The following is a 16,454-nucleotide window of genomic DNA, read 5'->3' on the forward strand; positions in this document are numbered from 1 at the left end:
GATGTGTATAAGAGACAGTATATAAAGTAACTGTAAAAGTAAATATTAAATTAGTTACTATAGTTACTTAAAAAATCTAATTGTAAGTTAAGTTACAGTTACACATAGAAAGAAAGTCACAAAGTTATGTTACAGTTATTGAAAAAAAAGTAACTGTAACTGTAACTTCGTTACAAGTAACGAGTTACTTCCCAATCCTCGGTTTAACTGATCAAAAAGCTGTATACGCAATAATTTCGTCCTGTTTAATAATTTCAAAACGGATATATGTATATATATCTCTAGATGTAAGATAACGTGGAAACTTTCTCCCCGAGCGGCGCAATTTCCGTGCTTATTTTACAATGAACGGAATTATTTTTTATATACATATGTAGTCGCGTCAGAGAGAAGCGAACCACATCGCGCGCGCGCTCCGTGACAGTTCGATCGCAGGACGATTTACAGGACCGCGCGCGCGGGAAACACTCTATATAGGTACGAGGGATTCCGCGGCAATTATTTTCTTGTCGCGGGCGGATCGCGGCAATTGTGCACCATCCGCGCGCGCGCACGAGGGAAGATCGAGGATACCCCGGCCCCGGGATTATAATAACAATGTCGGCGAGACGCAAATGGAAATTAAAGCCCTTAGCATCTAGATGCCCTAGCCGCGCGCGCGTGTTGCATACGCACGCGATGAAAAAGCGGGACGGCGGAATCGATATAGGCGGGCGTGCACCTAGTAGATACCGACACGCGACGTAAATAATTTGCCGCGACGTTACACGATTTCGCGGCGGAAGGGGCGCTTTTCCCCGATTCGAGCGGCCGACTTATCCCTATCCTTTCCGTTTCACGGCGCGTGCCGAGAATAGCTCGAACTATACAAGACTATACAAAAATATCTCGCGACGAGCAACGCAACGCAATTTAACCCTAGATATACACACTGGGGACCCCAGCGAAACTTTCTCGGTTTGGCATTTCTGAAATTGGAAGGGGAGGGGTTTGGGATATTGATGTAAAAAAAAAAGTTTGGGATCTCCTCAGTAGGAAGACGTGTTGACGCGCGGCAATTGTCGCTCAACAATCGAGCAGTGAACAGATGAAGTGAGCGTGGGGTTCCCGCGGGTGCTTGCAGTTTTGTTAAAAAATTAAAATAGTCGGATCGCCAAATTTTTTTGTTACTATTTCAAGTATGCAGCCCTTTCAGAATTTTCCTAAGATTTTTCAAATCGGTCTATAAAAGATACGATTTTTTTGAAAAAAAAAAGGTGCTAAATCGAGATTTTTTCGCGTTTTTGAACTTTCCTTTTTCTTTGAACCCGTATATCTTGGAGCTACTTTATTTTATCGACTTTTAAATATTATGGGCTTGTTCCTTGGTCGATTCTCTATCGATTGAAAAAAAAATCATTTAAAATATGTCCATTTTTACTAGAGTTACAGTAATAAGTATGGATGGGGTCCCCGGGACCCCAGTGTGTATACGACGTCGTCAAAAAAATTGTGTGTATACCTAGGATTAAAAGTCCATCGGTGGACGCTGCCGTCAGGTAATCGCGCAGCAGCGTGAGATTTTTCTCCGGGGTGCGAAGTATATACCTCCTCGTGTCGCCGAGGGAATCGCGTATCGAATTTTTAAATATTTATAATTGAATTAATTAAAAAAAAGATATGACGTATCGATTTTGCGCGATATTTGAGAGTATTTAGTAAAATATTTAATCAAATGACCGTGTACCCCTTTTTTCTTTACCACACAAAAGCGCCATTTGCGGAATTATATTTTTCAGCTCGAGTCCACGGTGCGACCATCGATCCGCGACGGGTGCGTGACCGCCACTACTCGTGACGCGGGCCGAAAAGGTCTCCTCGCCGCGCTACCCCCCTATACGTACAGGCGAAGGGAGTTTTCGCCCGAGCCGAGCCTCCGTCGTGGTCGCGCGAGAGAAATCGAATGACGAAATGACAGAGGGTGCACGTGGCACGGTCTCGATCGTGTACACGCGTGCGTGTGTTGTCCCCCGCTTGTCCACCGCAAAAGGTAGTCAAGTGAAGAGAAAGAGAGAGAGAGAAAAGGAAAGAAGGAAGAACATCAGAGACAGGCGGATTTGCGAAGCACATGAGTGAGAGAGAGAGAGAGAGAGAGAGGAGGGGAAAAAAAGGGCGCCGCGGAGTCTACGGTGTGGCGGTGATGGCGTGAGGCGCCTGGAAGTCCACTCTCGGCAGGAGTGCAGCGGCTAACTAGTCCATAACCAGTCCGCACGCTAGTCCATAAGTGATATATTGGCACGTGAGACGAGAAGAAACGACGAGAAGAAACGAAGGCGGTTTCGACCGGCTCGATCGAGGGAAGAGAGCAATTAACCCTTCGGGGGGCGCGCGCGCATGGTGCTCCATTTCGATAATGCGGTCATTACGCGAGGTTGAATCCTTTCCAGACGCACCTCTTTCTCTCTCTCTTCTCTCTCTCTCTTTCTCGTTTCTCGCGGCAACTCGATAATTGAGCCTGCCACGATTTACGGTGGGTTTACAGCCTCGTACTCGAGGGAAGGGTTAGAGAAGGCCTTTCGACACGAGAAATACCCTTTTCATATCTTCATGTTCGACACGGTCGAACGTGTGTACAGTATGTACACACAGCGAGCAAAATTTGTTGTCTAAATTAAATTAACGTTTCGCGGGGCATTATGGAAAGCGAACTTCTGATATTATACGACGCGGGGAAGCTTTTTCAAGCGTTAAATGCACATCGTCTGTTAGTCGAGTACTCTCTCGAAACTTCAATTTGGGGTTATACTGTCCAACCTATCGACGAAGTCTGGCACGTATAGAGCGGCGCTATGGTATATATACATATACACACACATGTGTATATATATATATATATATATATATATATATACTCTTCAACTGCGTATCACGAACCACGGTCAATTAAAACAAAGTAGATAGTATATAATAGCGTATAACCTGATTAACCAAAGTACCGTTAAAGTTTCGCGGCGGAAGCATACCTATATATCCGGCGGGGCGAAATGTAATCAGTTCGACGTTACACGTCGAATACAACGTCGCGCTCGTATTTCTGCTCGCTTTATATTCACGTCCAAATTTGCGCAAGCGATTCGTCCTTTCCGCGTTAAAAATATCCAGGAAACAGAAGAGAGAGAAAGAGAGAGAGAGAGAGAGAGAGAGAGCGCGCGCGCGAGCGAGGAAATGAGGGAAAGAGGAGGAAGAGAGGGAGGGAAGGGAAAGAGGACGTTTAACGGACACGAGGGAGTGTATCGACAGCAATATCATCGGGAGTTAAGAGCGACCGCCGACCCGAACTATTTCAATTTTCCCCAAAAGTTCGATGAAAGAGGAGCGCAAGTAGCACGTCGCGCGCGGGCGCTTCGTATATCCGTGACAAGGGACCGCGTTTCTCCGGCGAGAGCGGATAATGGTGTTCCATATAGTTATATACTGTCCAAGTAATTATTTCGTCGCCGCGCAGACGGCGAATAATTGCGGCGACGATGCGACGCTGGCAGTCCCCGGGCGTCGTGGAAATTGCGCGAGACGTGCACGGGGGAGAGGAGGGGGGCAGGTCGCCGCGTAAGTATCGGATATCGATACCTCCGTTCATTCAATATTTGAGAAATATCGCACGTCGCGATATCTATCTGTCCCGTCCCGAGAGTCGCGATAAAGGATTCGACGCCCGAAACGAACTTTTTTGGGAGGAAAAAACGGTTTAAAGGAAAAAAAAGAAGAAAAAAACAGAAGTTTCCTTATCCGACTGAGGCATCCCCCTCCAAGGAGGGATGCGGAGGATCGAGGGATGCGACGAAGAGCGCGCGGAGGATTGAGGGAAGCTCGTACGCGGCGGTTTACAAACGACGAGTCGCCGAGGCTACCACCCCTGTGGACGAGGAAAAGCGTCGTAAAAGAGAAAAAGAGGACGAAGGGGGGATATCTTGAAGCGGAAAGGGATCTCGATGCCTGCACGGTGGTGCACGCTCGTCGTCGTACAAAGCCGGGAGGGGAGGGGGGGGGGAGGAGGCAGGAGGCTCCATAGACCGGACAGCGGAGCCCCATAAATCCAAGTCGCCGTTGCAACGAAAGAAGCTTGTTTACCGTTTTTACTCCGGACCTCTCATCTGGCTTCTCCTTTCACTCCGCGTGCGTACGCGCGCGCGAGCGGAGTTTCCCGCCATCTCACGCGACCTTCTTCCTGTTTCCTATACCTCCCTCCGCCGCTCTCAATGTCGATTCCCACCGGGATATCTCGTAATTTCGTAAACTGCCCCGGTCGCATTATATCCGCGCGATCGATTTATCCCTGATCTATACAAGTCAGGGACCGGTAATGCTCTGAATGCGATACATTCTCTCGTGCGACGAAGACGTCGGACGGGGTGTTTTTTTTCCCCCCTCGTCGTTGACGAGCGTCGTTTGGAGCACCTCCAACACGTCATATCCCGTTCGTAAAAAATAAAAAAAATATAAAAAAAAAGTATTTCAGGACAAAGTGGTGCTCCTTCTCGACGTAACAATTATGTGAAATAAATCATTTTATAATTCTACACGCGTTCTCTCCTCACAAACGATCGCCACTTCCTTGAGATCGGTCCGCGTGGAATGTCGGAGCCGCGGTAAGAACCTCCGCGATCCACTTAATGCGAAGGTAGGTATCCGCGTTTCAATAAATCGCTGGAGTTGGGATGGACTGAGAGCCGGAAGTGGCGAGGTTCAGAAATTGCCGGGTTGGCGCGAAGATGTGGGGGAGGGGGAGGAGGGGAAAGGGAAAAAGAAAAGAAATACACGAGGGGGAGGGGGGGGGGGATTGGTCAGTACCTACAAACGCGACGACGAACCGGACGAACCCACATCAGTGCTGGCAGGCGGGACGCGCATAAAAAGCGATATACCAACACGCGCGCGCGCGCGCGCGCGCGCTATTCGCGGTTCGAAGTACCGTAAACCTCGGTCGTCGGAACGAGAGGCACGTTTCCTGTTTTTCCTACCGTGTTCTTGCGGCTTTCGCTCCGCCGCGCCGCGCCGCGCGATGGGAGTATCTTCCGTATAGACGGCACTCCCCGGACTTTTCACGCGGTGTCCCGCGACGCGCACGTTTTCTCATCCGCCGAATCGAAATATCTCCCTCCCCCTCCCCTCTCGCCCACCCGTCTTGTTCCCCCGGCCACGTTCTAATTCGCGCCAGCGCAGGTGAAACAATAACTTTTTTACGAGGCTTTTATCTGGCGAGAGAAAAAACTATGCTATCTGTGTATAAATAGCGCGAACGGACACGCCAAGAACCCCATCCTATATATATTTTCTGTTTCCAAATGCAACTTTAATGCGCGGCGAAAACGTATAACGGCGGCAAAACTCTCGGCGCGGGAGAGCGAGAAATGTTAAATAAATCGCGTACATTTTATCGATTGAAACTCGCGGCTTTAACGGAGTTTGTTTAACGTATATCGTTCTATCAAAAGCACGCGATATCCGTTCCTCTTCCGCAGCTATCCCGCTCCTCTCTCTTTCCACAATCGTCACCGTTCCGCCAATTTTTTTGCGGTATACTATACGTATACTTATGTACACACCACGAGAAAAATATATCCAGCACCACACCTGCAATCTCGTCGTCCAGAGATTAACTCTCGTTACACCACATTGTCCCAAATAAATCTCGAACAAAATAAAAGCGGCAAGCTATACTACGGCTATTTTTCGGCTAAATTCCCGCGAGACAAAAAATAAAAAAAAAAGGTAATCGCTAATGAGTTGTACGAATGATGGCCCCGTCGGTTGAACGACATTATTAAGCGGAAAATAAAATCGACCGTTCACGCGCGCGACGAGTATACAGCCGCATGGAAATTAGCATGAATATGGATGAGCGTTGCATATATATGTGCGCGTACTTCGCTCGCGATCACGGCCGAGCATAATGTTCGACTTGGACGAGCGAAAGGGGAGATCCAAGCGGGGAGGAAGGGGGAGGAAGCAAGAGAGGGACGAAGGAGAAGGGAGGGCCGTCGGCGGAGACTGGCAGGTGAACCGCGAGATTATTGGCCGGGAACTGAGCGGAGTTGGCTTAGAAATTCGACGTTTGACGTCAGTATATGAGAGACGCGCGCGCGTCTCCGCTAAAATGCACGCGCATCGCGCGCGCACCATCTTCTCTCTCTCTCTCTCTCTCTCTCTCTCTCTCTCTCTCTCTCTCTCTCTCTCCTCGAGGGACCCCCGAAATAGAATGATTAATGCCCGCTGAACGCCTGTAAAATTCGATACCTGGTATGCGAGAGACCGCGTCCCCGTTTTGCTGCAGACGGCGAACGTCGTCTCTTACGGTACACCGGGCGTTGCTTGGCCGCGACGCGACCCGCCTGCGAAACCGTTTCCACCGTGAACGGAACGAAAGAAATGCGTGCCTGAGGAAATATGCAAAGTGTATACGCGGATAGACGAGAGGAATTGGAAAGCCGGAAGAGAGCCGGGGACGGGTACGTGGTTGCGTGGTAACAACGTAGCCAAATAGAGAGTTCGCCACGCAGCCGCGATCTTACCGGGAAAGGAGCAACGGTGGACTAAACATGTCGAGTGTACACGACGGCACGATGGAAAGATACACGGACTATCTATTCGTGAGCGGGGGAGGGGGGGAGGGGACTTTGAAACTCTGTACAAAAGTATCTGGTGGAGACGGCACACAGTACTGAATACTCGCGAAACTACCAGAATCCACAATTTGCGACGCCGATAGACGAGCCACCGGCCAGAAACTTCAGCATCGTTATATTCGTCGGACATCAAAGAACAGGCCGACGATTAAATGACGAGCGATGTTTACAACGCGCGCGAATATCATTCGCGGCACACAGACAGACGGGCTCTGTACTGAGATTTCGCGCTAATTTGTACGTCGCGCAAAGACGTTTTCATCGGCGATGACCTATTTACGACGTTTAAACGTACAGCCACTTTAATAGGATTGTCCCTTTTGTACTTGACGTAAATCGAGTTAAGCTTTGTGCCGGCCAATAACTGGCGAGGCGACTCAGATCGGCCGTGTAATATATAATATGATAGCGTCCTTAAAGATATAGAATAATTTAAGAAGAACGATTAAATGTACATTCGTTGTACAACCGTGTATTATTTAATTGTTATTTAATACACGCTATTTTATTAATTGTACATTGTTATAACTCATATTTTAATTAAATATTAATATTTCATTAAATTAAATATTACGTATATTTGATCGATGGTCAGTTCGTTTCAGCGAAATGCAATAAAATATCAAAAATCGCTGAAAGCACTTGCAAAGAGAACATTTCGTTTCATCGCGATATACGCAATTAAAAAATCATTTTTTTTTTCAATGCAAATATAATCAACCTGGAATAAAACAATATTCATTGGAGAACAGAATAAATTGATATTTCGGATCTTTGTCGAAATAATTATCAACCTTCGTACGATCGTATCTATCTTTCGGAAGACGAAACAGAAATCGATCGCCGCGCATGCGTTTCTGCGGCTGACGATCCAATTATTTCCATAAGGCGAGCATCTAACGATCTTCCACGTTCCACGTGCATTCCCGCCCGTTCATCCATCCAACCCATCCATCTATCCGTCCATCCATCCACCGCCCATCCATCCATCTATCCATCCATCCGTCCGTCCGTTCGTTCGTCGTCCGACCGTTCGTTCGTCCGGTCAGCCAAGCTTAAAATTAGACTCTATGAAACGAACAAGCCGGAAGCGGACAAGACCGAGCGAGGCTAGTACCAAATTTATTTAGCGCGAGTGTGAATTCCATTCCGTGTCCGCAAATTCATTCATTCATCCATTCGACCGGTGCGATTCGTCCGAGACTCACTCACTCACTCACTCACTCACTCTCTCTCTCTCTCTCTCTCTCTCTCTCTCTCTCTCTCTCTCTCTCTCGGCGGAAAAATCCCGGGCGTTTATTCCGACCGGCCAAAGTTGGCCAGAAAGTAATTATTTGCCCGCGATATTGTTCAACGTTTATGCGGAATTGTACGCTCTCTCTCCTTCTCTCTCTCACCCGCGCTTCGTTACGCGCATTTTGTTAGACCGTCCTTGATTAATATTACGTAATATTATGCCGCGTTTTCGGGACGGGAACGAATTTTACGATGATGCCCGGCGTTAATTACCGCCGGTGGCGGGTTGTTTGCAGGGAATTTCCGCGTAACGGTCGTAAATTTGTAAACGGGAATGGCGAATTTACCGTGCAGAAATGTTTCGCAAGTTTCCGCGCGAGAGACACTTTGCCGTGTCTCCATGATTTATCCAGTCCTTAATTCTCCGGTGCAGGAGAAATTATTTCAACGCGACGCAATCTAGCTCGGTGCGAGAGAGACTATCCGTCGAAGCGGGTTACTTCGTTTGATAAACGTCAACAATTTGACGCGACCGCATTCTTTCGGGGAAGCGCCACGTAAGAGGGCAATAAAATTTTGCCAGCCAAGTGTAGAAGTGAGATGATGGCGCGCGGTTAGAGGATTAACAGTACGACCTCTAACGCATTCCTCGCCGCGATATCGTGAACGGGGAGTGCCGTGGAGAAGAAAATCGTTAGCCCGCCGCGCCTGTGGAAACGTGCCGAAGCTCTGACATCCAACCGAGTTGCAACAAGAGTAGCAATTAGTCGGGAAACGCAATCCTCAAAGCCGAAGCCGTTTACGCCATGGTTGTCGACATAACAATAGAGAAAGAGAGCAGAGAGCTCGTAAAATTATCGATCGTTAGCGCGAGACGAAACACGTCGCGTTTCACCAATCTCCGTCTTCCACCGAAGTCAGTTGATAATTAAGATGATGCATCGAGTTTATAGCGTGCCAACTTTAAATATTCAAAAAAAAAAAAAAAAAAAACGTTTAAGGCGATTCTTAAACTGAAAATTAACTCCAAAATTGTCGCTGTTTTATCGACAATTTGTGAATATGTATGCGTGCGATATTGATGTAGTAGTAATGTGTTCATGTTTACTACCACATCAATATCGCGTACATTGTAACAAATTTTCAAGCGCTTATAAATCTTTTATATTAGGCATTTAAGCCTAATTTTATATACACGGAGAGAATTTTATTTTAAAATTTACCCTGAAAATCATGTTAATCGTGAGACAACATGGTATTTTGACGAATTTTGTGTGATTTTCACTATTTTTTTAAATATATACTACAACAAATTTATTGTAGTGCACATTAAAAAAAATAGAGAAAATGACATAAAATTTGTCGAAATACTATGTTGTCCCACGATTATTTTCAGAGTAAGTTTTAAAAGAAAATTCTCAATGTATGAACTCAACATTGTTTAGAGTTTGGATATTTTATTTTGCAACTCAGGCTGCTATCATTTTGTACTCTCTAAAAGTGAATCAATGAAATCTTCACTAATTGTCAGTGTATATTATTTTCCAGTGGAATACTTAGAACTGTGATAAACAATGACTATTTCAATGTCGCTTCAGTGATAACAGACTGATTCAAACAGTGGATATCATTGAAGAACAGTGAATTTCACTGTCAAACAGTCAAATTCACTGCCCTTCGGTGATATTCACTATTTAAATCAGTATATTATCACTGAAGCGACATTGAAATAGTCACCGTTTATTACAGTTCTAAGTATGTCACTGGAAAATGATATACAATGAGTGATGATTCCACTGTGTAATTCATTTTTAGAGAGTACAAACAAACTGCCAAATTTTCGTACAAAGCAAATATTGGCATACGTTGATAGATTCTAGACGTCATAATTGGACTATGAAAAGGTAACGGAGAAATAAAGTAAACAAATTTGTTTTTCGTTTTCAGAATAATCTCTACTAACCTGAGTTACATTGATGTCCTTACCTTAATTTTATACTTTAATTGTGAAAAAGGATTATTAAATCTTTAATTATGTTAATTATGTCAAGAAAAATAATCACATTCGGTCGAATAAAACAGTCGCCTTAAGTGCGCCAAATATATTAAACCTACGTCTCATCTTTTGCGATAAACATGTATCGCACCGGCGCACTTGGGATTTCAAAACAACGGCGCGATCGAGTTGCGGAAATACCGCGAAACCGCCGAGTGCCATTGTTCGCGTTTGCTGATTCCACCGTTAAGGACTGATTCATTCGGCGCCACGTCAACTATCCTATTTCGTAGCATTAGGTTAACCCTCTGCGGTCTACCTTACTCGGTGCACAGTGGTGGTTATGACGAACGCGCGCACAGGGAACCTATACCTAAAAGGGAACCGCATCGCGCGCGAACGAGGATATTCGAAACGCGTGTCTCGCGTATCGCGATCGCGAGTAAATACGACGGAAATAACATTGCCGCGAGACAAAATGCACGGCGATGCGTGATTTTTAATCTCCGCGGAGCCATTTGTTTTCGCAAACTTCGCGTTCCAGCGGGTCGTCGCGGCCGGGATGACGGGGATGGCCGGCGGTGTGTAATGGGAACGCGATGGGAGATGAAAAGCCCCGGAGATGCACGCGAGGCGAGTAACAATGTTACTGCTGGTGCGGAGGGATACGCGGCGGATCGAACGGTGAAAAGCGAAACGTCGGAGGATCAACGGGGATTTCGACTCCGTCCTGAACTTTATGTTACTCGCACTGGAGAAAATGAGGAAAACGGAAAGTGGAAAACGAGGAGAAGGAAAGTGCGAGTGAATCCACGAATAGATACGGACGAAAGCTAGTTTAATAATCTGATTAAAAATTATTTAAAAGAAAAAAGTATAAAGCTACCATTTTTCAAACAAAGCAACTGTAGTCTATTTAATTATTAAATTCGATCGTCGAGAAACGAAAAGTAGGGGAGAGTTGCCAAATGCGTACAGGTTTCATAAATTGTACCTCTTCAATATTTTATAGTTCCACTTAATAGAAGCAACATTTAGTAAAAAAAAATGAAGTAAATAAGAAATGTATAAAATAGACAAAAAATTAACAGGTTTCATCTTGTTTTATGCATGCTATCAACATTTAAAAAAATCAGATACAATTGATGTAAATTTTTGATTAATTTATAAAGCTGATATTAATGTAACCTTGCAATTTTTAATTAGTGTTATTTTTTCTTAAAAGAAAATTTGTTATAGAATATTTTACATTCATTGTAAATACATATTTACAATTATTATAAAAATTATATCAACATTTTTATCATCTCTGTCAAGTTTCCTAAATCGTACCTAACCTAACCAGCATAAAAGTTCTTATGTCGTATCGGTACAATTTAGTAACACAAATATATCTTTATCTTTAAATCACATAATATAATCAACATTATTTATCTTAACACGATGGAAATTGTTCTGTAGCAAGTCTGTAGAGAAAAAAACCGTCATCGAGTTGCGCAAGCAAAACAGCTTCTGTTTAATAAATTACAAATAAAGTAGGTATTAATTCATGATTTTTTTTATTGATCTTGTGTTTTTAATTATTTTCATTCATAAATTCAATAGTTTAAAAGGAGGTACCATTAATAAAACTCACAGGTACGATTTAGGCGAATCCGGTTTCCTGAATCGTGCTTTCTGCAGCACATTACAGAAAAGCTTAAGCAGAATAACACATTAATTTGCTGTTAGCAAAAGATTTAATATGTAATAATAGATGCCTTAAACGTCAAGCTATAATTTTTAACGTTTGCATTTCGAATAGTACCAAATGTGAAATATAACCAAAAATATCTTAAGTGGTACGATTTCGGCAACTCTCCCCTATATTAAAACGATCTCCAACGTGGGAATGCCCAAAAGCCTGAGAGAGAGAGAGAGAGAGAGAGAGAGAGAGAGAGAGAGAGAGAGAGAGGAATTTGAGAATCACTGATTGCTTGCAGTAGGGCCGAGAGAATCGTGCGCGAAGGATGAAGGAAGGCGCAATAACAATATCGCGTCCTGCCCTTGCCGCATGCAACCAGGGGGTAACGTCCTGTTACACCAGTCTGACCACTTCGCGCGTTCCCTCTTCCCTTAACCCTTCACCGCGTCCCCGAGTGCGCGCGGACCGTTTTGCTTTGCACCGGCCTCTCGCTTTCGCCTTCGCCTCGCCGCGCGCCGCCAGGCCGGGCGGGCGAAAACGTCGCGACCCGCTTTTCGCTAATCGCAATCCCATTCAGCGCGCGACTCGTTTCCACCGCACGTAAGCGGCGTAAGTTATAGGGGCGTGCGTGTTCCCGAGAAGATCCCTCTCGCGCGAGTCATCGCGAGGGAAGTATGTACGTATATAATGCGTAGCGATGTCCCGTAAAGCGCAAGGTTAAAGTAAGGAAGTAAAAAAAAATTGTTCGTCAAAATGAGTAATCGTTAACTTACCGATAATGATGTCCGCCCTTGCAGTCTCCGCGGTGAATCAGCACTAAACCTGCACAAGCAAGACAGAGCGATGGTTTTAGTTCTCGCTTAATATGCGTACGCACGTTCGTATTATTATTATTATAATTAACGTCGCGCGAGCTAACATCACGTATCTCTTAGACCAATCTTAGTGCTATTGTGCGCGAAGGAACGCAGTAATTAGGATATTCTCCTCCCCCTTCCCTCTCCCTCGCGTCTCCTTGCGCGCCTGTCTCATCGCAAATTCCGCATTGTTAATATACATGTTATATATTAATATATGTTCCACATGTTAAACATGTTATCTGACTTATCTGAGTTGGACACTTGTAAAAGACTAATAACGAAGTAAATATCTATTGTATACTTGCAGAATAAGCCAACAATAGTCTTTCTAGAGATTTCAAATGCCATGCGCCACTGGAATTATACATACGAAAGCCTGACGTAGTAAAGGCTGATGCATGCGAAGTTGAAATTACGCGTCTATTACGTGGGCATTAATTAATCAACAAAACATCGGCGCGCATCGGCGGAATGGAATTAATTGTGTTCCGCGGCGCGACCGGTTCGCGCATTTTTCTACACACAGCCGGCCGGCGCGCGGCACGGAAAAACGCGCTTCATGCGTCCCACGTCCGGGGCGCGCATCGCGGCACGGTCGTAAAACCCGCAGCGCCGAGACCACGGGTCGGGTATCGCTATCACGTGCGCGGAATTAATTATAACTACTCGTCCAACTATTTATCGCCGTCCGGAGAGACGGAGCCGACGCTATAGAAGTGGGCCATAAACGTGTGGCCCTTTCTGAAAGAAATTGCAAAACCGCCGGGGGAAGGGGGGAGGGCGGCGGAGATAAATCGTCGCGATTAACCAACGCGCATCTCTCTGGAATCTACGCGCGAGGTCATCTGCAGGCTGACCCGCATACCGCCGCCGCCGCCGCCATCGGCGGAGGGTGTCCTTATTAAATCCTCGCTTGCCTCCGCAAGCCTCGCCATGCATCTACGAAGCGGCGACGAAAATAACGAACGGAAACGACGAGTTTAACGTCGAACGAACGAACGGGCGAAGAAATTGAAATTCACGACGGGTGTCGGAAGGTGACGAAAAAAAGTAGCTCGTGGCGCAACATAGATCGTAGTCCATAGATCGACAGCCATTTAAATGCATTCGCACTTGATGCAAAACGACGGAACTGCGACGTTAAGAACGACCGACCGCGTACATACTGCGTGCCCTCGCGCGGCCCGAAGTCCCCCCAAGGACTGAACCGGGCGCGGAACCTTGAAGCACTGCGCTAGATCACTGTCACCAGGTGTAATGTCGGAGAACAAACTTCACTCGCCCGGCTACACGGCTCGCGAATCACGATCGGGCACTCAAGGCTGAAAATTCCAGACGCCCCCTCGCCCTCCCCTCCCCCTCGTCCCGGGATAGGTCAGGGACAATGAACGTGCCAAACGCAGCAGCGCGCGGCAGCAGCTGCACCCGAAGTTCATTCAACTTTCCCACACGAGAGTTCGTTCTTTTATCCACCAATAAGCGGCCGCGGCGCGTCGCCGTTCGGGAACGACACGCGAGATTCACGACGTCTCCTACCGCTTTTTCCGGTTCTTCGGCTGTTTTTTTTTTTCTTCAGACCTGCGAAACGCTCGGCCGGAAGGAGGTCGATCGAACGGCGAACGAACCTGGTGAAGGAGGCGACTGGAGCATCAACCCGCCCCGGGATATCCCAAATGTTCGCCTCCTGCGAGACTCTCAGCCGAAGGATTTTCTTTTCACAGCGAGGCAGTTTCGCGCGAGCGTTAATCTCCTCGCGGTGCGGACGCGATTGCGCCAGAACTAATACTAGGCCGAGAACACGAGTAAACTTCGCCAAGTGGCCGAGAAGCTCGTCCACCTCTTCCTCGTCGCGAGGAGCCGCGAGTACTGGTGGGGCGAATCGCTCGCGGAGGGAGACCGTAGACTCGGCCGAGAAGAGAAGCGAGGAGAGGAGAGTGGAGAGAGGAGAGGAGAGGAGGAAAGAGTAGGAGCGGCGTGTGTACGACTGCTATACGCGCGAGCGATGTGTGCGCGGCGCGGCGCGGCGCGGCGTCGAGCTGCAATGTGCACGCGAGTAATGCGGATGCATCGCGATGCGGCGCGACGAACGGAGGCGAAGGATGCGGAGAGCACGGGAGAGAGACGGAGAGGAAGAAACAGAGCGTGCGAGAGCAGCGAGAGGGAGAGTCAATGAACGAGATTCTCTCGCGAGATCTCGCCGCGCGATGAGAATTTCACGGCTGCGAAGACGATCCTCTCTCTCTCTCTCTCTCTCTGCTCCGCGCGACCCCGCGCGCGAGGGGTCACGCGCAATAAAACTCCAGGGTTCTTTAGGCCAGATTTTCGTGATAAGAGAATCGTGCGGTGCACGAGTGCCGCGAGTATTTTCCCAGAAGACGCGCCGCCGTCCGTAAACAGGGACCGCAGTTGTTTATACCGAAAGCGCGATTACGTCGCTTACGTGAGCGGCGAACGCTGACTAACCGCGACACTCGACACCGACAAGATTATGCGCCTCGACGAATTCATCGACGGAGAATGCGACGCCTGGCAGAGACAGGAGATGCGGCGAGAATACGGCACGATTATTGGACAACCACGGCAGAGAACGTTTTTAAAAGAAACAATTGGCAAACTGATAACAAAAAACACAAATTCGCGAATTTCTATTAATTAATTTAACAGGAAATTCAGAACTATTGTCTACATTATTAAATAATAATAAAACTTAATTATTTTTAATTAAAAAAAAAATTAAAATTGACAAATTGTGATACAGAGAAAATGAGTATGTTTTACCTACATTTTTATAGAGCCATGTAAGTGATTAAATTTCGATCACTCTGATCAACTTTAAAATTATACGCAAAATCTTGGCGGTCATAGAGAAGGATGCAACTTTGATTCTTTCTTTTTCTAGCTTAACCAGAGGCGTTTCTAAAATTTGAAACTGAACGATACGACGCGCGAATGAAGGCTCATTTCAGTTATTTCGGTGCCGCGAGATCGCGACCGATGACGAAAGTAACACACTCGCGACTCCGATCCGCTGGAGCACAGGGCCCCTTCCCCCCCTCCCCCCGCCGGGCGCGGAGGTGTCGGACGGCGCACGTTTCGACGTACCTGCGACATACCTAGTAAGGTACCAGCTCTTTTCCTCGCCTTCGGGACCACTCTCGAGGAGAACCCGCCGTCGGCGCCGTCAGAATTCTGCGTCCCGCTTATCCGCCGCTACGGCGAGAACACGCGACGCGGAAAGATATAATGGAGATATCCCGTGATCCCACGGCACAGAGCGGAGCGGAGCGGAGAGGGTCACCGCGCGGCGCGAAATCGCGGCGAGGAAACGGGTTAGCCCGATGCACGGCATGACATGGCATGCGTGTCGCCCACGGTGCGGCGCGTATATGACGTGGCGTGCGTGCGGAAGTATATCGATCAGCTGACGGTCGGGCGGATACTGGGCCGCTTCGCGGAATTCACCATATTGTTGCGTCGGCACGCATGCGCCGAGCCCTCGTCCCTTCGTTCTGTCACTCTCTCGTTCTTTCTCTCTCCCTCTCCCTCCCTCCCTCCCGCCCTCTCTGCCTCTTCCTCTTTTCTTCCCTTACTTTTTTCTCCCTCGCCGTCATTCCCGCGGCACCCATCCCCCTCCCCCCCCTCCCACCCGTCTACCCCGCGGTACGTACAGGGTGATTCAGCAGGAAACCTGCACGATGTATAGTTCCGGTACACGTTCCAAGGGGATAGGAAGAAGATCGAAATAATCTACGATGGGCTTGCGCGCATCCGTTTATCGATAAGAAAAACGCGATCTTTTAAGTCCCGCGGACAACTATAAAGGGGACGGCTCCGGAATGAACGAACGAAATCTTCGTAGAAAATTCTCGCGCTTTAAAAGGTTACTTTTTCGACGACAGAAGCGCGAGAGAATTAGCGAGTTTTGGCGCGAGACGAAATTGGGGCTCGCGTTCCATGCGACAACTTATCAGTGTAGAACATAGTATCAGTGCGGTTTTCGCGAACATCCGGTTACT

At 47.2% G+C, this 16,454-nt stretch overlaps 1 protein-coding gene across 1 annotated transcript in view; it reads right to left on the minus strand.

The window, feature by feature from the left end:
- Window positions 1-16,454, minus strand: part of LOC105456944 (heterogeneous nuclear ribonucleoprotein K) — a 107,271-nt gene that overhangs the window by 59,630 nt on the left and 31,187 nt on the right. Inside the window, exon 3 of the mRNA XM_011701337.1 lies at window positions 12,352-12,400. The gene's annotated coding sequence lies outside the window, so the exon portion shown is untranslated. The remainder of the gene's footprint in view (window positions 1-12,351; window positions 12,401-16,454) is intronic.

Source organism: Wasmannia auropunctata, unplaced genomic scaffold, assembly GCF_000956235.1.
Source record: "Wasmannia auropunctata unplaced genomic scaffold, wasmannia.A_1.0 LD335475.1, whole genome shotgun sequence".
Lineage (NCBI taxonomy): Eukaryota > Metazoa > Arthropoda > Insecta > Hymenoptera > Formicidae > Wasmannia > Wasmannia auropunctata.